Source organism: Lissotriton helveticus, chromosome 8 (assembly GCF_964261635.1).
Source record: "Lissotriton helveticus chromosome 8, aLisHel1.1, whole genome shotgun sequence".
In the NCBI taxonomy this organism is placed as follows: Eukaryota; Metazoa; Chordata; class Amphibia; order Caudata; family Salamandridae; genus Lissotriton; species Lissotriton helveticus.
Window position 1 is genome coordinate 454,245,985 of NC_136069.1, and position 22,067 is coordinate 454,268,051.

The following is a 22,067-nucleotide window of genomic DNA, read 5'->3' on the forward strand; positions in this document are numbered from 1 at the left end:
ATCCCCTTTTTCTTGGCTCCCGGTAGCCATGTAAGCTGGCGAGCTTGTTGGAGATGCACCTGCGCGCCAGAGGGGCAACGAGGCCCGTGACGGATGTTTGGCGACCTGTCCTGCAACCCCGAATACTATCTCTACTGATGAGGGAATCAATCCCGAAACACGAGCTAGGCTCGTGTCTAGAGATGATCATAATACAAGTATTTACTTGCACCGATTGAGGTGAAATACTTTGAAAATTGAACTTTGAACTGTTCTTATAAATACTTGAACTGCACAGACCATGATGCAGTGGGGCGATACGGCGGAAGAGGTCAGCGGTGTGCTCCCAACTCCGGAATCCCCTTTTTCTTGGCTCCCGGTAGCCATGTAAGCTGACGAGCTTGTTGGAGATGCACCTGCGCGCCAGAGGGGCAACGAGGCCCGTGACGGATGTTTGGCGACCTGTCCTGCAACCCCGAATACTATCTCTACTGATGAGGGAATCAATCCCGAAACACGAGCTAGGCTCGTGTCTAGAGATGATCATAATACAAGTATTTACTTGCACCGATTGAGGTGAAATACAATGAAAATTGAACTTTGAACTGTTCTTATAAATACTTGAACTGCACAGACCATGATGCAGTGGGGCGATACGGCGGAAGAGGTCAGCGGTGTGCTCCCAACTCCGGAATCCCCTTTTTCTTGGCTCCCGGTAGCCATGTAAGCTGACAAGCTTGTTGGAGATGCACCTGCGCGCCAGAGGGGCAACGAGGCCCGTGACGGATGTTTGGCGACCTGTCCTGCAACCCCGAATACTATCTCTACTGATGAGGGAATCAATCCCGAAACACGAGCTAGGCTCGTGTCTTGAGATGATCATAATACAAGTATTTACTTGCACCGATTGAGGTGAAATACTTTGAAAATTGAACTTTGAACTGTTCTTATAAATACTTGAACTGCACAGACCATGATGCAGTGGGGCGATACGGCGGAAGAGGTCAGCGGTGTGCAGGGAACCCCAATTTTGATATGTTCCTGTCAGGTATCTGTGAGGAGTGTCTGGCCACCTAGTATGCAAAGTCCAGATTCCTAATTGCACGTTGGTGGTTCCAGGATGCTCTTTCTGAGAGGAAAGATAGTGCTGTCCACGTACATGAGAGAGCATGGACACTGAAGGGTATAAATACAGAAGTCAGATGAACAATTTCAGCACTGTTTGATTTCTCTTTTGTGGCCCCAGATCTACAAAATCATTTAGTGTTAGACACATATCTACAGGCTTTGCAATGGCTGAATCTGTAAAATCCATTATGTTTAGTTAGCCATGTTTTGGGAGTGCGATCCCTGTATGACAGCTGTGTGTAAGCTAATCCCCCAATGTCCTACCTCGTCTATATATGGTAGAGGGCTTTGATCGAAGTTCTGTGCCTATCACTGTGTCCTTCTTTAGGATGTCACAGTGTTTGTCATTAAATTCCTGATCCTGCAGGAGGAGGAATTGTATGTTGTGATAAAATGTATATATGACTCTTTGGGGCTTATGTCCTTATTGGGATATAATAGTTGATTCCTTGTAAGAGGAGCCGCCTTCTTTTCGGCCAAGCTCAATACCGTGACCGTATATCCCCTGTTCTGGGATCTATGGTTCATGTGTAGAAATTGTTTCCTGAACTCGATGTCTGTGCTACAAACCCTTTTGAGTTATAACATTTTTCCATAGGGGATGCTGTTAATCGAATTCGGGGGATGATGGATGCTATACTGCAGCACACTGTTGCCAGCATTTGCTTTGTGATGTATGTGATGTGTGCTTTCGCACTTTCCACCAACAGCCTCACATCTAAGAAATATATTTCTTTAGTACTTAGGGTCATTGTGAACCTTAGGTTATAAGGATTGTCATTTAATTTATTCAGGAATGCATACGCTTTTCTTGAGGTCATTCCAAAGCAAAAAGAAATCGTTGATATAGGGGGTCCATATTAACACATGCTGCATATACTCCTGGCTATCTTCCACCACGGCCACCTGCTTCTCCCACACAGCCCATCACAAGATTTGCGAAGCTGGGGGCGAAGAAGGGGACCATTGCGGTTCCGACCTTCTGGCGATAAAAGACCCCATCATGTAGAATTTGTTTTCCTTTCAAACAGTGTTGTATCATACTGAATAGGGTTTTAATCTGTTCACGAAAACAAAGTGACCTCATTTTGAGATAATGCTTGCTTCGCAAATGGATGGTCTATGCAGGTGTACAAGGATGTGATGTCCATTTTGATCATGAGGAAGGAATCATCCCACCCCACATTATGTAATTTAGTTGGGAAATCCCTGTTGTATATTTTCTGCATGGCCCATTGATGTTTTCCCTATGTTAGCATAGCTGGACACATTGTAAGCTCCTTTTCTTTTGTACACATTACTACAGAAGCACACTCCCTTTTGTGCCACATTGTATTTTCATATAGAACCTGCATATGTTTTCGTGTTCTGTTCTTTTCCTGGGATTTAGTCTGAACGGCATGGACAAGGTGAAACAATAATTTCCCTTGTTATTCTCTCGGGTCGGACACTAGCACCTAAACATAACATTAGAATGCAGCTGCTGCTTGTGAGCAAATATGTCTTATCATATAACTGAGGACAGAAGTTCAAAAAACACACACTGAGCCAAGGTCCTGAGGCAAGATTTCCACATCAGCTGTGATTTAGAACGCCCATCTATGTGTGCTAAGATATGGGGTCTGCAACTAATCCCAGAGATCGTTGATATATAATCATTTAAGGGAAGGGGGCTGTGTGTTCCCCCTAATTGGGTCCGGGGACCCAACCCCCGGGCCTGGCTTCTTGATACTGGGTCTCCTGGAGCCCACCCAGGGCAATGTTTGGGACCATGGGGGGGAGGGCATCAATGCCCTCAGTCCCTGCTGGCTCCCTGCCTCCAGTGGGAGCTGGCATTGCTCCTTGCCACAGGGAGCAGCTGAAAAGGCTACTCCCTGCATATGGGAGCAATTCTTTTATCTGTTTTCCTGCTCGTTTGACAACAGGCAGGAAAACAGATGAAAATTCTGCTCCCATCGAGCGGGAACAGTTTTCCTGCTCCCACCCCTGAGAGTGGACTTACAGTTTGCTCTCCCTTGGTGAGACTGTTGAAGTTCCTGCCAAGTGAAAGCAAACTGCTATCTCCCAAAGGTGGGCACCTAGATAACAGGGTTTCCATATTGTTAATAAATTTGTACAACACAAGCGTGGTGAAAAGCTGTGAGTCAGCTACATTGCATATACTGATTAATATTCTCACAGGTTTCAAAGGACCCCTTACACAATCATTTTGGGAGACTTTAATCTTACCTTGTGAGCCACATTTTATTATTCAGGATATATCCTGTGAAGAAGACCAAAGCTGGGGTATCCAGGAGCTGAAAGCTCCACCTAGGCGACGCTTGTTCAGAGCAGTTTTGCAGGTAGTGGATATCACCCTGGCACCGGGGCTTCGCATGTTTAAAGGCCATTAGCCCTTAAGACACCTACCCTGCCCCAACATTCAGGCATGGGTCTTACAAAAGCCATATTGACTATGTCCTGTTAGACATTAGATCATGGAAGCACATGGCAGACAAGGAGGTAATTGAGCATGATGAAAGCGATCAATACCCCCTAGCACTTTCTATTGGAAACTGCACAATGAAATTAAAGATGCTAGAAACAATCTTGAGGATGAGGAAGATCAAACAACATTAGAGAGCTCCCTGCCAAAATGATGGATAGATTGAGTAAATATGAAGAGGAAGTGAAACCAAAAAACAACAACAAAAATTCCAACAAGAAAAAAGATATTGTGCGACAGGCAAAAAGCTCATATTTGCAAGAAAATGTTGTGTGTACAGGAAATAAATGAGGCAAGAGGACATGCAGAAATAATGTGATGCTATCTCCACAAGGTCCAGCTCCAATGTGAGCACGCATAATGAGGATCCCAACAATGTGGGGAGAATGGGTGAGCTGTCAGGTTTTCAAAACTGATACTGCCTACAAGTCAGGCAGACTGACTCTCACTTAGAAAAAGGGAAAGAGGACAAGGAAAAGGCAGATGTAAAGGTGAAGAATGAGAAGAAGTTGGTAGCAAGACCCAGCAAACAGGGAGAACAACACTCTGAAACAGGAAGAACTAAGTTCCAGACTGCGGGTGATGAACTTATCCAACACAAGAGTTAACTAATGATGAAACCTCTCTGTTAGAATTTGGGCTGACTTGATGGACCTTGACAGAACGGGCTACATTACCTGTGACCCTAAGCTTCGCTGGCTGGCGCATTGCCCCTGCACATCATGCAGCAATGGTTTGGCACCCGCAACTGTAAGTCCTCTTCTGCTAGGGTGGGCGAGTGGAAAAACTCTGCCCATTGGCAGAACTCCACGGAATTCAACTGAGTTTTTCAGCAACTCCACGGAATTCCATGTACTGCAACTCTGTGAATTTCGCCCACCCATCTGCAATAACATGAATCCTCATCAATAGAAGATGACAAGATTAATAAGAGGTGAATCTCCACCAAAGAGGGGTACTTCCTCTTAAATATATACATTTAAGGGAAGGGGGCTGTGTGTTCCCCTCCCTGGGCCAATTTTGGCCCCGGGGACCCAACCCCCGGGCCTGGCTTCTTGATACTGGGTGTCCTGGAACCCACCCAGGGCAACGTTTGGGACCATGGTGGGAGCGTCAATGCCCTCAGTTCCTGCTGGCTCCCTGCCTCCAGTGGGAGCTGACATTGCTCCTTGCCACAGGGAGCAGCTGAAAAGGCTACTCCCTGCATATGGGAGCAATTCCTTTATCTGTTTTCCTGCTCGTTTGACAGCAGGCAGGAAATCAGATGAAAATTCTGCTCCCATCGAGCAGGAACAGTTTTCCTGCTCCCACCCCTGGGAGTGGACTTACAGTTTGCTCTCCCTTGGTGAGAGCTGTTGAAGTTCCTGCCAAGTGAAAGCAAACTGCTATCTCCCAAAGGTGGGCACCTAGATAACAGGGTTTCCATATTGTTAATAAATTTGTATAACACAAGCGTGGTGAAAAGCTGTGAGTCAGCTACATTGCATATACTGATTAATATTCTCACAGGTTTCAAAGGACCCCTTTACACAATCATTTTGGAAGACTTTAATCTTACCTTGTGAGCCACATTTTATTGCTCAGGATATATCCAGTGAAGAAGTCCAAAGCTGGGGTATCCATGAGCTGAAAGCTCCACCTAGGCGACGCTTGTTCAGAGCAGTTTTGCAGGTACTGGATATCACCCTGGCACAGGGGCTGCGCATGTTTAAAGGCCATTAGCCCTTAGATACCTACCCTGCCCCAACATTCAGGCATGGGTCTTACAAAAGCCATATTGACTATGTCCTGTTAGACATTAGATTATGGAAGCACATGGCAGAAATGGAGGTAATTGAGCATGATGAAAGCGATCAAGACCCCCTAGCACTTTCTATTGGTAAACTGCTAACAGTAGCCACTCTACCAAATCCTGGGAATTATGATCAGCAACTTAAACTTGCCAACGATGGTTGGAATGTTAAATGGTAGACCGTAAACCGTTCCCCTACTGTAACAGCTGAACTATATCAGTCCCTTACTGTACATATGGAGGCCATGCTTGTACATTGGAAGATTATTAAGGAACATACGAAAATCTATAACACATTGAGGGACCTCTTTCTGTCTAAGTCCTCTAGCTTGAGCAGGCAGATCTGTAACAGTGGGTGGTTTAACAAAAGCTGCAAAAAGGCTAAGCACAAATTATTGCTTGCAATTGTAGCAGGGAGCAGTTGAGACGTTAGTGCTACCAGAGCTGCTTCTAGGCAGGAACTAAAACAGTCAAAAAGAGATTGGGATAGTAAACTGTCATCAGATTTACTTGAAGCTGCCCAGAATAATGACGAAAGACGTTTCTGGCAGCTTGTTAGCAGTGGCAGGTTGAACCTACAATCTCCTACCCGGTCCAATATACTCTTGTGCGGATGGACTGCCCATTTTAGTAATCTCTATTCCTGCCCCCCTGATACTAATTACATCCTGGAGAGGCCTCATTCCGACAGCTCTGAGGATGTGATCTCCATTAGAGTTTTCACTCACAGAAACCCTATCAGCAGTCCATGTACTCAAACAAGGGAAGACCCCCGGCTTATACAAAATCCTGGGTGTCATATATAAATCTAATACTAGCATCTGGGTGCCAACATCAACAGCAATACTATTGCATCTGCTGCTGGTGCACCAATATCTCCAATGTGGAAGGGAGGAGGGATTGTGCCCATATTTAAAAGGGGAAGCCCCAGCAATCCATAGAACTTTTTTTCATTTAGCCTTCTGGATAACCTCTAGAAGGTTTTCTGTAAGCAAAAGTTGGATTTATTAGTGAAATGGATTGATGAGAATAACGCAATCTCAAACTTCCAAGCAGGATGTAGACCTCTAACTAGCCCACTGACCAAGTATTCAGAATTTTGCAGATTAAGTGGAAGACTGTGAAGGAGGAGACAGGAGGCAGAGAGCTATTTGTGGCTTTTGTAGATCTCCAGCGGCTTTTGACCGAGTTCCAAGAGGGAAGTTTTGGGCTACCCTCCATGAGATGGGGGTCTCGAAAGAATTACTAAGCATTATTGTACGTTTACATGAAGAGAACTATGCAAGGATCCACCATTGTACCAAAGGTGAACCAATGAACACGGTAACTGTTTAAAAGGGGGTCTGACAGGGATGTGTCCTGGCGTCTACACTCTTTCTCCTGTACATCAACAACTGCACAGGTTAGCTAACCAGTTGTGTTAATGGCTTCCATTCATTAGCTGGACAGAAAGATCCTGGTCTGTTCTATGCTGGTGATGTTTTCTTATTAGCTAAAACTAGGGTGAAGCTTCAGAACTTAGTCAATTGTTTTTGTGCATTTAATAAAGTTTGTCTTGGAAGTTAATGTTGCCAAGGTCAAGATGATGGTATACACTAAGAAGAGTATGGTGAATGTTGTGATCACATTGAGCAATTAGATACTGGAAAGATTTGCTGAGATTGATTATTTAGGTGTTAGATTGGCGGACTCCGGATTAGGCAAGGGCAGAGCTCATGGAGTTTCACTCCACGGAATTCTGTAGAGTTATCAAAAAACTCCACGCAATCACCGAGTTTTGCGGCTGGACTAAGAAGCATATGATGATGCGCTGTACACAGGTGTGATAGTGGTTTAACCCTACATATTAAATAAGCGGTAAAGGCAGAGATGGAGAGACAGGTACCCATACACATAAAACATGCAGTAAATGTAAGGCAGCTGCTGTACTTGTACAGTGAAAAATAAGGGAGCGCTGGCGATAAAGGCATGATGTGCCCATTACTCCATCTCCAAGGTATTTTCTACACCTTTCATACTGCACTTATACATACATATAGCCCCTGCTCAGTAATGCTGCACACACATGTATCTAGCCTGCTTACAATGACCTTGACCAGCTGCACTCAATTTAACTACAAAAGACCCTCCCTTGGTCATGATCGAGCAACATCTTTGGTGTGCGCGGCCATCACAGACACATCTGCTGAGCAAATAACTGCACTTATGCACGCCCATGACTCTTGCATTGCTGCCCTAAGACTGCACTTATATTGCATTCACCTGATTTTAAATATTGTATATTTAAGTTCTAGCAGAGTTTTAAGCATAGGATTAGCACACTGCCATCCACACTGAGCTAGAAAGGGACAATTATTTTTGCCGTTTTTATATCAAATGACTTGAGCATATGATTAGCACAGTGCCATCCTCGATGAGTCGAAAACTGACTAAAGTCTTTTACCACTCCAGACATAGTATTACAGCTTTGGATTGGTAAAATACCACCCAAGCCACTGAGCTAATCCTATGCTCAAAACTCTGCTAGAAAAACAGACATTTGAGGTGGGCAGATTCAGAGTGTTGCTGGTGTTGTTGGGTGCTCCATATAAAGAAGCTGCTCTTCGTCTAAACTTAGCAACTACCTAGAAGAGTTCCTTGCTTCCTAAGCACTCTAAACCTAAAAGGGTATTGTCTTGATTTATACAGAATGCTTCCTTGTGTCTGGACAAAGCAGTTCCTCTCTGCTGAGCTCTAACTAGCGAGAAACACATTTGTCCAGGTTTGCTTTTATTCATTCCAGGTTGTCATAGATGGTAATTAAAAGAACAATGTATTTGTTTTGTGTGGTCCAAAAAGGAACATGGTAATGCAGTCAAAATCAGGTTGGCCCAGTAGCGGTTATATACCAATACTAGAATATAGATACTGTTTAAGAGTGGGTTTGGTAGATATATTCATTTTTTTAAATGGAGACTATTGATGCAGTTTAATTCAAATGTAATTTAAAAACAGACATCAATATTGTTTTTTAAAATATTGTCCGATTAGGCAAAAATGTCTAATATTAACTCAAGTGAGGTTTAGGGCACACTATTTATGTCGGATGATGTTATGTTAATTTTGTGGTACCATATGATTTTAAATGAGTGGGATTTTTTTCTTTTTGAGGAAAGATAATGCATGTCTCATAAATGAGATATATGCTAATGAAAAGGGATATTGTAGTTACTAAGGTCCTCATTAGAAGTGGCCCTCTATTTAGTGCGATATTTATTGCACCTGATTATAAGTTTTTAAGGAATAACATGAAGATTTTGGTGTTTACCACTCCAAAATCCTCATGTTCCTGTAACTACCAGGCATTTTTCCCAGGATAAATATTGACAGACATGACCTGCCAATATTTATCACTAGACTCATGAATGTGATGTGAGTGGTAAAAATACTCAAACCACCTCAAATCAAGAATCATTGACGATTTTGAGTTGCAACATGCTTCGCTATTTGGACATGGTTAAGGGGACACTGGAAACATAAGTGTTATGATCATGAGACTTTCTGTAGTCCAGCCATGCCACTACACATTGCCAAAGTTCAATTCACACTGCAGTAAGATGATTTCATGGCAACAGACAGCAACAAGGTTGCAACAGACAAGAGAAAGATGATGAATCTGGATGGGCAACAGGCTAAAGTGCAAGTGTAAAATACTGTGACAACAAGCATTGAGAAAATCAATAGGCCTTGCTTTGTTAGATTATGTGCTTATTCGCTGATTGGCGATTTGCCAATGTATGCTTTTTTCAGCTGGTTCATGACAAAAGCTATATTTGTGCCGGAACTAAAAAGAGCCTATGAAGAAGCAACAAGAAATAGGCTTTTATTGTTAAAAAAACACTGCCCATTAAACCATGCTTACTGTGTCCCAAAGGTAACATCGCCGGTAATACAACATCCTCAGTCGCTATTTTCTTTTTCTCTCCCATTTTAAGGACAGAAGTAAATATACAGACAGAGCTTATCAAGAAAAACATTTTATTACCACATGCTCATAGGAGAGATACTAATTATGAACCTGTGCTCCAAATATGAGACTGGGCAACTCAGCTCTGAACAGGTCAAAATAGCAACCAACCTCAAGCGCACAGGATACATAGCTGGCTGAAGAAAAGTGTTAGTGCGTGGTTCAGAGGAGAAACACGATTCACTAGTGCATGCTCAGAGATGGCCTTCAGCACTGGACTTAAGTAGTCACAGAGCATTTCCAGATAATTGTAATCAGTCCTTTGGGCATGGCCTTACATGCGGCAACATTTTGTGATTAGTGTCAAGCAGACTCATGCAACATGAGGCACATTTCACTGCAAGTTCACTGATACCACATAGCAGTTACTATATCCCTTTACTCTGCTATGATTAGCTATTCTAAAGACCGAAGTATAGGTGACAATAGAGCCTATACAATAGAAACGGCTGCAATAGAACAACTTTTTATCGCATGTTCAGTGGATAGATGATAATTATGAGCCTAAGCTCAAAAGATAAGGCACAGGCAGCTCTGAGCAAGATAAAGTAAAGATCGAGGATCTTGTCTAAAGTGAAAATAAATAGAAAGAATGGAGTTTCATTCATGAAACAATTTATTGGATTATATGCCATGGAATAAGATCATTCAAACTGAGTAAATGTGTTTGAAGTCTAACAATCCGTTGTTGTTCTTTAGTAAACAATATGTTTATAAACTACCTAATGAATGGGTTTTGTTATGGGTTAAGGTCTATTCTTTCTAAAGGTACACATTTATTCTCAATGACTTGAAAGATATGCACACCAGCTTTAAATCTCATCCCTCATATTGGGGTAATTCCATATATAATTTTTGATGATTGGATACACTTCCTAATTATCATATAACATTGTCCGTTTATTTTTTTAGGTTATGCCAACTTTGTGATCATAATCATATTTCTTCTTTAAATGGTGTAGGGGTATTTTATGTAGATTTTTTACTAACACATTAAATACAAGACGAATCGTAGTTTATAATGCTTCCTACTCACTAGTAACGTGCAAGCAGGTTTGTGATGCATTCTAGTCCTTTTTAACTGCCTCATGTGACTCCACAGAATCAACTCTTGATGTAAGTAACTCTTACACTAGTTGCTCTCCCAATACGAGGCCACTCTTTTGCGAAGACATAAAACACCACCAGTTCTAGGATGTGGTCTGCTTAGCTCTCTCGTGCCTGCCGTACAACACAAAAAGCATGGGATGCAATAGGTTCACCGGATCACTGACAGAATATCGACTGTCAAAATATCGACAGTCAAATTATCGAGGTAAAAATATAGAATGCCAGAATATCGACCTCCTATCTACAAACAGGTAAGTACAAAAATATCGACTCCAAAATATCGATAGGAAAAAATATAGACAGTCAAAATATCGATTTTTTTACAATATCTTAAAAGTCATTTTAAAGTACTATAATAATAAACATAACTATTTTAAACAGACTTAAAATACTTAAATAAACTTAAAATTAATAAATAATTATTGTAACTTACATTTAAAAAAAAACCATATATATATATATATATATATATATATATATATATATATATATATATATATATATATATATACATATTATTAACAAAACATATACAATATTTTTTCCGTAAGATAGCGAGAGTTTTAAATTTACTATTCCAACTCCAGTGAGTGCAACAGTAGGGAAAGCGTTGGATAGCGTAGGGGTAAAAATTACTATTCCCACTCCAGAGAGTGCAACAGTAGAGAAAGCGTTGGATAGTGTAGGGGTAAATATTACTATTCCCACTCCAGAGAGTGCAACAGTAGGGAAAGCGTTGGATAGCGTAGAGGTAAAAATTACTATTCCCACTCCAGAGAGTGCAACAGTAGGGAAAGCGTTGGATGGCGTAGGGGTAAAAATTACTATTCCAACTCCAGCGAGTGCAACAGTAGGGAAAGCATTGGATAGCGTAGGAGTAAAACTTACTATTCCCACTCCAAAGAGTGCAACAGTAGGGAAAGCGTTGGATAGCGTAGGGGTAAAAATTACTATTCCAACTCCAGCGAGTGCAACAGTAGGGAAAGCGTTGGATAGAGTAGGGGTAAAAATTACTATTCCCACTCCAGAGAGTGCAACATTAGGGAAATCGTTGGATAGCGTTGGGGTAAAAATTACTATTCCCACTCCAGAGAGTGTAATAGTAGGGAAAGCGTTGGATAGCATAGTGGTAAAAATTACTATTCCCACTCCAGACAGTGCAACAGTAGGGAAGACGTTGGATAGCGTAGGGGTAAAAATTACTATTCCAACTCCAGCGAGTGCAACAGTAGGGAAAGCGTTGGATAGTGTAGGGGTAAAAATTACTATTCACACTCCAGCGTGTGCAACAGTAGGGAAAGCGTTGGATAGCATAGGGGTAAAAATTACTATTCCCACTCCAGAGAGTACAACAGTAGAGAAAGCGTTGGATGGCGTAGGGGTAAAAATAACTATTCCAACTCCAGCGAGTGCAACAGTAGGGAAAGCGTTGGATAGCGTAGGGGTAAAAATTACTATTCCCACTCCAGAGAGTGCAACAGTAGGGAAAGCGTTGGATAGCGTAAGGATAAAAATGTCTATTTTCCCTCTAGAGAGTGCAACTGTAGGGAAAGCGTTGGATAGCGTAAGGATAAAAATTACTATTCCCACTACAGCGAGTGCAACAGTAGGGAAAGCGTTGGATAGCGTAGGGGTAAAAATTACTATTCCCACTCCAGAGAGTGCAACAGTAGGGAAAGCGTTGGATAGCGTACGGACAAAAATTACTATTCCCACTCCAGAGAGTGCAACAGTAGGGAAGACGTTGGATAGCGTAGGGGTAAAAATTACTATTCCCACTCCAAAGAGTGCAACAGTAAGGAAAGCGTTGGATAGCATAGGGGTAAATTTTAATATCCCTACTTTAGTGAAAATAAATTAATCTAAGTCACATAATTATAAATTAATCAATTAATACAGTTTAATTACCAATTAAGAATTAATTAATTACCAATTAAACATTAATTAACAATTTATTTACATTAAATACCAATTAATTAATTATCATGTTTATTTAATTATATTAAATTACTTCCCACCCTATTCCCCTATAAACCCACAACCCGCTACTACAAATAAAATATTATTATTCACATAATTATTAATTAAAAAATTAATTAAAAATATTTATCAATTACGAATTAATTATTTATCAATTTAAAATTAATTAACAATTGTTTCAAAATAAATACCAATTAATTAATTTACATATTTAATTAATTATAATTAAATTACTTCCCACCCTATTCCCCTATAAACCCACAACTCGCTACAGAAAATAAATTACTAAAATTAAAATAATTATCAATTATTCTATTAAAATTAATTACCAATTATATTTTAATTAATTACCAATTAATAATTAATTAACAATTAATTCTAAATAATTAACAAAAAATAAATTAACATATTTAATTAATTTTAATTAAATTACTTCCCACCCTATTGCCCTATAAACCCACAACCCGCTACACATTTATATTACACAAAAATAAAAATTAATTAACATATTTAATTAATTATAATTAAATTACTTCCCACCCTATTCCCCTATACACCCACAACCCGCTACAGAAAATAAATTACTAAAATTAAAATAATTATCAATTAATCGATTAAAATTAACTACCAATTATATTTTAATTAATTACCAATTAATAATTAATTAACAATTAATTCTAAATAAATTTTAAAAAAATTAACATATTTAATGAATTATAATTAAATTACTTCCCACCCTATTCCCCTATAAACCCACAACCCGCTACAGATTTATATTACACAAAAATAAAAATTAATATTAACTTACCTAAATTTCGATATTTTTGTTGTCTATATTATGTCTAGTCGATATTATGTCCATTCTATATTTTTGATTCGATATTATGTCCATTTTATTCGATATTAAAATTTTGTAGTCGATATTTTGGTAGTCTATATTATGTCTAGTCGATATTATGTCCATTCTATATTTTTTACTCGATATTATGTCTAATCGATATTAAAAACTCGATATTTTGACTCTATACCAGGTTCACCAGAAGCTTTTCAGGTACCAAAGAACAGTTTAAATATACAGTCTTGCCTCTCCTGAACCTTCGGGATGAAAGCTGAAATATCTGGTTCGGCTACATTGGAATTTAAAGTTACTGGCCTCTGCCACCTCAACATCTTGCTCTTGCTAACCTTGATTCCTTGGCCCTTTTGCATGGGCATTTATTACTAGGCTTCTTGTCTCTTTTATACATGTTTTTAACTCGCAGCTCAATAGGTTATGGGCTGAACCTTTTCTAACCCCTCCATAAAACCAATTAGAGGTACGGTCAGGGTAAGTTCTCAACTATATCGATCTCATAATTCTCTCCGTCGCCATGCATGTTGCTCTGAAACACTAAGAGAACAGGCATATTGACCTTTATTTTTGTAAAAGTGATTCCACTTTACAACAAAAATGCCACAAGTTATTTATGTTGATTTAGAACCAGTGTACCTTGACATATAACTGGAGTACTTGAACAGATGGTACCTGTAACAAACCATTCAATTGTTTAATCACAGATGCGTCCAACATTTACATATGGTAATTTTTCTATAGGTCATGACCAAATTAGTGACAAGAGGTTGCCCGGTTTAGTATAGATTTGTTTCAGGTTTCCTACGTTTTTTGCATGATTTTTTCATGTGTTATAGAAAATCTCTTCCAAGCTTTCAATACCACTCATTATTATACCACACTAATATGATTACATATTTTGTGGACATTTTAAGAACCTCTGCTTTAAAGAAAGAATGTGGCCCTGTATAGGTCTTAGTATAGACTCAAATATGTTGCCTGCATAGGATATTGGGATGTAATTCCACTCTCACTGTCCAATCTCTTTCAACATAATCTTTAATTTGTCCACTGGGGGTCACTGCAGTTTTCTTAGATGGTTTGTGTATTGAGTGTGGGGGGGGAGTGGGAGAGTAAGCCTGGCGGCTGTGTTCTGGATAACCTGGAGACTTTGGTGAGGTTGTAGGAGATGCCCATGAATAGAAGGCTGTAATAGTCTAGTTTGCTGGTTATTAGAGCCAGAGTCACTGTTCTCCAGGTATTGAGTGAGAGTCACTAGAAGACCATTTCGAGGAGGTTACGGCTGTGGAAGTAGAATGACCTGTTTCATCATTGAGAGTTGTTTGTACACCACTCTGTTGAGGTTCCTGGCTTTATTGGCAGGGTTGGGTGCTTGTCCAATATCAGCTGTCCACCAGGTGGGGAACCAACAATTTGTTCCCTTTCTGAAAAGTACTACTTCTGTTTTGTCAGAGTTGAGCTTGAGGCAGTTGACTTTCATCCAGTTGAAAACTTCGGACTTTTGGTGTCCGGGTTGTCTGGGTGTTGGTCAAGTCATCGGGGAGGGAGAGAGAATAAGTTGGATGATATCCATGAAAGAGGCAATGCTGGGGTTCGTTCTTATCACTCTCAACAAGATCTGTTTGAGGATCATCTGCAGTGGGTGTTAATGGCACTCAAGTTGCAAATGTGGTTTTGGCAGCGGCATCCATTGGCTCTAGCAGGTAGAGTCACTCTTACTAAGATTGTCCTTCACTGTATTACTTTGTAAATGTCCCAGGTTTTCCCAAACAACGATTCTTTGTTGAATTAGACCAGGTGATAGTGGATCTGCTTTGGGATAAAGGAAGATGAAGGGTAGCATACAATTACCTATGGGGAGCATTGGACAGGGAGTGCCATCTTTTTAGGGTTATTAACTGGCTGCACAGCTTCAATGAGTGGCAAAATGGCTGTCTAAAAATAATCTTTATAAAACTAGTACAGGGGATGGTCCCCTGCTACTACATTTTATCCAACAGTTTGTTCATCACACCGTTAAATTACACCATTCATGGACACTTCATGTGTGGATAGCTCGGAGGTGCGTGGCACGAGTCTTTCTGTTCCCTGGGCATATACTACCCTATTGCCCCGCCCTGCCACTCCAGGGTCTGGGTCTAGGGTATTTTACTCCTAACTAGTTGGCAACCTGGCATGACCACTCCATTGACACTGTAGGGAATTTGTTCCAGGTCAATAATTTACTACAATTTGAGCAGTTATGTCAGGATCATACAAATTCCGCTGAATCAGTTTGTTCTACACAGTCAGTTAGTGGGTGTCCTTAGGTTGCTGTGGGGTGAGATTGGCATAGAGTTGCCCACCCATGCAGTAATATATACCGTGCACACCATGGGAGAAGGAGTGCACCTCATCACATGGTTTTATAGACCAATTAAAGAACATATTGGGGACTAACTAAGGGAACTCAGGCCGGAATGGGAGGAGGGTCTGGGGCATCCCTTACATGTTGCGCAATGGACACTGGTGCTTGAATCGCCTCATATCATCTTCAGAAATGCATGAATAAAGAATATTAAAATAATGTTACTTCATAGGGCTTACCTCACACCATCCGGATTGAACCACATGTTCCTTAGGTACCCCAGATGTCAAGCCCATTCAGCAGACTTTAAACACATGCTTTGGCCATGCGTTAATATAACTGAATTCTGGCACTTCATACACACTGTATTGGCTACTGTCACATAATTCACAACACTCAATTCATGAGAAGCAGCAGCATCAGGAATATTTCCCAGAAAGAAGAGCCATAAAGTGAGGGTACACTTTGCGAACCTAGTTCTTCTCTTGGGAAAGCGCCTTCTGATCATGCATTGGTGGGCTCAGCAGACCTCGTCTTTCCCAAGATGGTGCAGGGACTTGCAAATTTGTGGTGAAGCGGAGAGTTCTCCCCCACACTGGTAAGAAACCCTTAGCATTTTCAAATGTCCCTTTGCAACAGCTTGGGACACAATGCTAATAGAATTCAAAGGCCCACATGCATCAATCATTTTTGGAGTCGCAAACGGTGCGATTCCTTAAAATCGGCCGTTTGCGATTCCAAAAGTGCTTTTTGGGATGCATGAAGCAATTTTAGAATTCGTAACTTTTTTGCGAGTTCTAACATTGCGATTGCTTTTAAGAAGTCGCAAATGTGCGATTTCTTTAAAGCAATGCATCATTACTTTTAAAAGTGCGAAATCGCAATTAGGGTGTCAAATTTACCGAGTAGTTGAACCACTCGGTAAATGTGGAAAAAGTGTTTAAAATGCTGAAAATGCTTTTTTTTCAACATTCATGTTACGGACACACATGTCCTTAGGACATGTGTGTGTGAAACATGATGCGAAAAATACATTTCAGGGGTGCATGGGGGGTCCTTTGGACCCCCCCCTGCACCCATGAAATTTTCAAAGTGCCACTCGCAATTTGCTAATGCCTTCCCATTGACTCCTATGGGCCTTTTGGCCCATAGGAATCAATGGGAATTGTGAAAATTAACTTAAGAATTCGGTATTTAATGAATACCGAAAAAAATGATGCATAGCATTTTGCAATTCTTAATTTGCGACTCGTTATTTTTCGCAAATTAAGAAGTGCAAAATGTCTCAATGATGCATGTGCCCCAAAGTCCTTACAACAGAGGGGACCCCTGCTCAAAATGCATTGTCCCCTGCTCAAAATGCATCCTCCCAACACTCCCTTCCCATCTACTCAACTGCCTATTCATGTAAAATGTTCGTACACCTCACTTTGTTCTCCCCCTCCAAGTTGAAATTCCCTGTTTTAAAAAAATAATACTATGTGTCTAATTCTACTTAGATAACTGGGGTAATGCGAACCTTGCTCAGTAAAAAAATATAGGACTTGCAGCCTGATTCATCAAGCTAAATTGCGCCCGCAATCGCTGCGAAAAAGCAATTGCGGGCGCAATGTCGGTAATCGGCATTCATCATTAAATCGCAAACACATAATAGCGAATACGCAATAATATTCGCAGAAACCCGGTAGGAGAGCATTAGCGAATCGGAAATTGCGACAATCCACAGAATTTGCGAAATAAATTGCGGTTTCGCTATACAACCGCAATCGGTATTCATGAAATACCGCAAATAGCGAAAAACCCAAAAATCGCTGTTTGCGCGGCGCAAATTAAGGACAACTCAAAGCAGGTGGTAACCATAAAAGCCATGTAAAAAAAAATCAAATAACAGTTGGCCAATCGGTAACAGGTTCAGGGCTGCCCAATCACACATAAGGACATTCAGCAGCTGCATTAGGAGTTCCACAATGCCACGAATGTACATGGTCGTGAGGCGTCGAAGGCTACAGCGAGCAGCACGGAGGAGACGCCAGATCCAGGAGAGGATATTCCGCCAGCGGGTGACCTTGCTGGGGCAAACAAGAGAGCAGATATATGCTAAATACAGGCTAAATGGGGAAATGATACTCCAGCTCATACACGACCTTGACCCCCTGATGCAGCACCCAACAAGGCGTACCAATGCGGTGCCTACACATGTGCAGGTATTGTGTAGCCTGCACCTCCTGGCCTCTGGGAGCTTCCAGGGGATAGTAGCGGCTGCTGGGGGGATATCCCAGCCCACCATGTCACGCTGCCTCAAGACTTTTGTTGACGCAATGCTGACCCAGCTACACCGATACATAAAATTTCCCACCAGTCAACAGGAATTGCACGTGACCAAGCTACAATTCTACAATGTAGCACATTTTCCTCATGTACTCAATCAATCATAGACATTTATAGAGCGCTCTACTTACCCGGAGGGTCTCAAGGCGCTAGGGGGAGGGGGGTGCTGCTACTGCCCGAACAGCAAGGTCTTGAGCTTCTTCCTGAAGGCGAGGTGGTCTTGGGTCAGGCGCAGGTCGGTCGGGAGGGAGTTCCAGGTCTTGGCGGCCAGGTAGGAGAAGGACCTTCCTCCTGTTGTCGTTCTTCGGATGCGGGGGACGGCGGCGAGGGCGTGACTGGCTGATCGGAGGTGTCGTTTGGGATCGTAGAAGTTGATGCGGGTGTTGAGGTAGCTCGGGCCTTGATCGTGGAGGGCTTTGTGTGCGTGGGTGAGGAGGCGGAAGGTGATTCTCTTGTTGACCGGGAGCCAGTGCAGGTCTCTTAGGTGTCCGGAGATGTGGCTGTGTCGTGGGACGTCGAGGATGAGTCTGGCTGAGGCGTTCTGGATCCGTTGGAGTCTCTTCTGGAGTTTGGCTGTGGTTCCGGCGTAGAGGGAGTTGCCGTAGTCCAGACGGCTGGTGACAAGGGCCTGGGTGACAGTCTTCCTGGTCTCGGTGGGGATCCACCGGAAGATCTTCCGTAGCATGCGCAGGATGTTGAAGCACGACGAGGAGACGGCGTTGACTTGCCTGGTCATGGAGAGGGAGGAGTCCAGGATGAAGCCCAGGTTGCGTGCGTGGTCTGTCGGTTTGGGTGCGGTTCCCAGGGCGGGGGGCCACCAGGAGTCGTCCCAGGCGGAGGGCGAGGATCCCAGGATGAGGACTTCCGTCTTGTCCGAGTTCAGCTTCAGGCGGCTGGTCGACATCCACTCGGCTACCTCTTTCATTCCTTTGTGAAGGTTGGCTCTGGCGGCGGCGGGGTCGTTGGTCAGGGAGAGGATCAGCTGGGTGTCATCGGCGTAGGAGATGATGTTCAGGTTGTGTTGGCGTGCGATGGCCGCGAGGGGGCTCATGTAGACGTTGAAGAGGGTTGGGCTCAGCGAGGATCCTTGGGGTACGCCGCAGATGACTTCGGTGGCCTTTGATTTGTGCGGTGGTAGGCGGACTCTCTGGGTCCTTCCGTCGAGGAAGGAGATGATCCATTCCAGTGCCTTCTCCTGGATTCCGACGTTGTAGAGGCGCTGCACTAGGGTGCGGTGGCAGACGGTGTCGAAGGCCGCGGAGAGGTCTAGGAGGATGAGGGCCGCTGTTTCTCCGTTGTCCATCAGGGTTCGGATGTCATCGGTGGCAGCGATGAGAGCGGTCTCGGTGCTGTGATTGGCTCGGAAGCCAGACTGTGAGGGGTCGAGGGACCCGTTCGTCTCGAGGAAGGCGGCCAGCTGCTTGTTGACGGTCTTCTCGATGACTTTGGCCGGAAACGGGAGCAGCGAGATGGGGCGGTAATTCTTGAGTTCGGTGGGGTCCGCTGTTTGTTTCTTGAGTAGAGCGCTGAGTTCGGCGTGCTTCCAGCTCTCCGGGAAGGTGGCGGTGGTGAAGGAGGTGTTGATGATGTCCCGTAGGTGGGGTGCGATGACAGCGTCGGCTTTGTTGAAGACGTGGTGAGGGCAGGGGTCGGTCGGTGATCCGGAGTGGATGGAGTTCATCATGCGGACGGTGTCTTCGGTGCTGATCGGGGTCCAGGCGCGGAGGGTGGTGGTGGGGGGCGTTGGTTCGGTCTTGTCGGACGTGGCGTTCATCGGTTGGGTGTTGAAGCTGTTGTGTATGTCCGCGATCTTGTTGTGGAAGTAGGAGGCAAGGGAGTTGCAGAGTTCTTGCGATGGGGTGATGTCGTTGTTTCCGGCGTTGGGGTTGGAGAGCTCTTTCACGATGTTGAAGAGTTCCTTGCTTTTGTGTGCGTTGTTGTCCAGCCGGTCCTTGAATGCAGTTTTCTTGGTGGCACGGATCAGTTGGTGGTGTTTTCGGGTGGCGAGCTTGAGGGCAGTCATGTTGTCCGGTGTTGGGTCTCTGCGCCAGGTTTTCTCGATAGCTCGGCAGTTCTTCTTGGAGCTCTTGAGTTCGTCGGTGAACCATGGGGCTTTTCTGCTGCCGGGTCTGCTGGGCGGGGTCCTCAGGGGGGCGAGTTCGTCCGCGCAGTTGCTGATCCACTCCGTGAGGTTGTCGGCGGCCTGGCTGGGGTTCGCTGAGCTGGCGGGAGGGTGCTGGCTCAGGGAAGCGGCGAGCTGGTCGGCTGTGATCTTGCTCCAGCTTCTGCGGGCAACCTGTTGCTGGTGGTGGTGGATCGTCGTTCTTCTGAAGGTGAAGTGGACGCAGCTGTGGTCCGTCCAGTGGAGTCCAATGGCGTGGCTGAAGGTGATGTCTTTGCTGGATGAGAAGACGGCGTCGAGTGTGTGTCCGGCGAGGTGGGTGGGGGTGGTCACCAGCTGCTTGAGTCCGAGGTTGGTGAGGTTGTCGAGCAGGGTGGTGGTGTTGCGGTCGTTGTTGTTCTCCAGGTGGAAGTTGATGTCCCCCAGGAGGATGTAGTCAGCGGAGGGGAGGGCATGTGGGCTGACGAAGTCGGCGATGTCCTCGCTGAATCGTGTGCGTTGTCCCGGGGGTCGGTAGATCAGGGTGCCTCTGAGGGTGGTCTTCGGGTCGGTGTGGATCTGGAAGTGTAGGTGTTCGGTGGTGGTCAGGATGTCGTCTGTGCTGGTCGTGATGCGGATGGTGTCCCTGTGGATGATGGCGATGCCTCCTCCTGTCTGGTTGGCGGTGCGGTCCCTCCGGGTGATCTTGTAGCCCTCTGGGATGGCGATGGCGATGTCGGGCGCTGAAGAGGCGTTCATCCAAGTTTCCGTGAGTAAGGCGACGTCAGGAGCTGTGGTGTCGAGGAGGTTCCAGAGTTCGATGGCGTGTCTGTGGACGGAGCGGGTGTTGAGCAGGATGCACTTGAGGTGGTTGCTGCTGTTGGGCGGCTTGGCGGGTGCAGGTGCGAGGCAGGTGAACTTGCAGGACTGGCAGATGAAGGGTCCGTGGGTGCGTCTCGGGGTGGCTCGGTAGCATCCTGGGACTCGTCCGTCGTTGAGTGCGTTGAGGGTGGTGGCATCGTACGTCCGACGGGTGGGCTGAGATCTGCGGGGGCCAAGGGTCCTGGCACTGGGCGCGGTCCAGGCGCGGACGGGCGCAGACGGGCTTACCTTTGGCGCACCTTCGGCGCTCAATCGGTGCTCCCGCTGCGCGCGTCCGCTGCGCGGTCGCTGAAAGGGCGTCATAAGAAGGGAGCCGGGAGGGCGGGTCAGCAGGGAGGCGTGGAGCGCCTGGTCCTATCGGCAGGCGTGGGGGCGGGGTCGCGGCAAAACCGGCGCGAAAAACCAGGCGGGCGGCCCTGCTGCGGCTGGGGCTCCGAACTGGATCGGCGTCAGCAGGTAGCAGGCAGGCAGGTACGAGGCAGGCAGCAGGCGGGGAGCGAGGGGGCAACCAGTACTCGGATGCATAGACTGCACCCACGTCGCCATCTGCCCACCAGCTGCCACGGAGTATATGTTCCGCAATCGGAAGTCCTACCACTCCCTCAACATACAGATGGTCTGCAATGCCAAGACTTACATCACTGACATTGTGGCCCAGTACCCAGGGAGTACCCATGACTCCTATATATTCCGGCACAGCGGCCTCCACACACGACTGGCCAGGGGCGACTTTGGGGAAGGACACCTACTTGGTAAGTACACTTTGTCGACAATGTCACATTGCTATGAAGTAGCAGCGCAGCACAGGCACTCACCCTCTGCTCCTCTCATTCAGGTGACAGTGGCTACGCCCTCCGTGATTACCTCCTCACCCCATACCTCAACCCTGCTACACCCCAGCAACGGCGCTACAATGTTGCGCACATTCGGACAAGGAACTGCATAGAAAGGACATTTGGGTTGCTCAAAAGCAGGTTCCGCATACTGCACAAGACAGGTGGGGCCATGTATTACAGTCCTGCAATGTGCTGCCGCATTGTGGCTGTCTGCGCAATACTGCATAACATTGCAACCAA